General features: G+C 35.5%; 1 non-coding gene across 1 annotated transcript; it reads right to left on the bottom strand.

Moving 5' to 3' along the window:
- Nucleotides 1–158: 158 nt before the first annotated feature.
- On the bottom strand, nt 159–291 carry LOC118988138 (small nucleolar RNA SNORA66). The gene has a single exon (XR_005066719.1). It is a non-coding gene; the product is annotated as a small nucleolar RNA SNORA66 (small nucleolar RNA).
- Between the last annotated feature and the right edge of the window lie 315 nt (nt 292–606).

A 606-nucleotide genomic window follows, 5' to 3' on the forward strand; every position in this document is an offset into this window, starting at 1 on the left:
GTCATTCAAGTCTTTGGCTCTTAAACATTGGGTTGCTTGTCTTTGTTGTACATCTGTGAGAGTTGTTGTCGATATATTTGGGGCATTAAACCTTTATACATGTGTGAAAGGCAAATATTTTCTCCCATTCTGAGGCTTATCACTTGATGTTTTTTTTACACTGCCCCAGGATAGAATGGATGACCTCAGTAGCTTGTGAGGCCAATACATTTCTATCACTACAATTACTTTAGCAAACTTGGTTCCCTTCACTTCTGCAACATCATGCAGAGTTAGTGATCGAGTTTGCACTCACTTGATGTTCTTAATTATACCTTTGATGTACAACATTTTAATTTTGATGGAGTCTGATTTACATATGTTTTCTTTTGTTTGTTTGGTGTCAAATCTAATAATTCATTTCCAAGCCTGAATTTGTGAAGATTTTCCCCGGTTTTCTTTGAAGAATTTTATAGGTTTTGTTGTCAGATGTAAGTTTTTATTTATTCTGAGTTCTATTTTGCATTTGGAGTAAAGCAGAGGTCCGACTTCATCCATTTTCATGGGGTTATCCAGTCATTCCAGCACTATTTGCTGAACAGAGTCTTATGAATTTAATAGTAGTGG

The sequence above is a fragment of the Sturnira hondurensis genome, unplaced genomic scaffold (genome assembly GCF_014824575.4).
Source record: "Sturnira hondurensis isolate 20B ecotype Veracruz unplaced genomic scaffold, ASM1482457v3 Scaffold0005951, whole genome shotgun sequence".
NCBI classification, from domain to species: Eukaryota; Metazoa; Chordata; class Mammalia; order Chiroptera; family Phyllostomidae; genus Sturnira; species Sturnira hondurensis.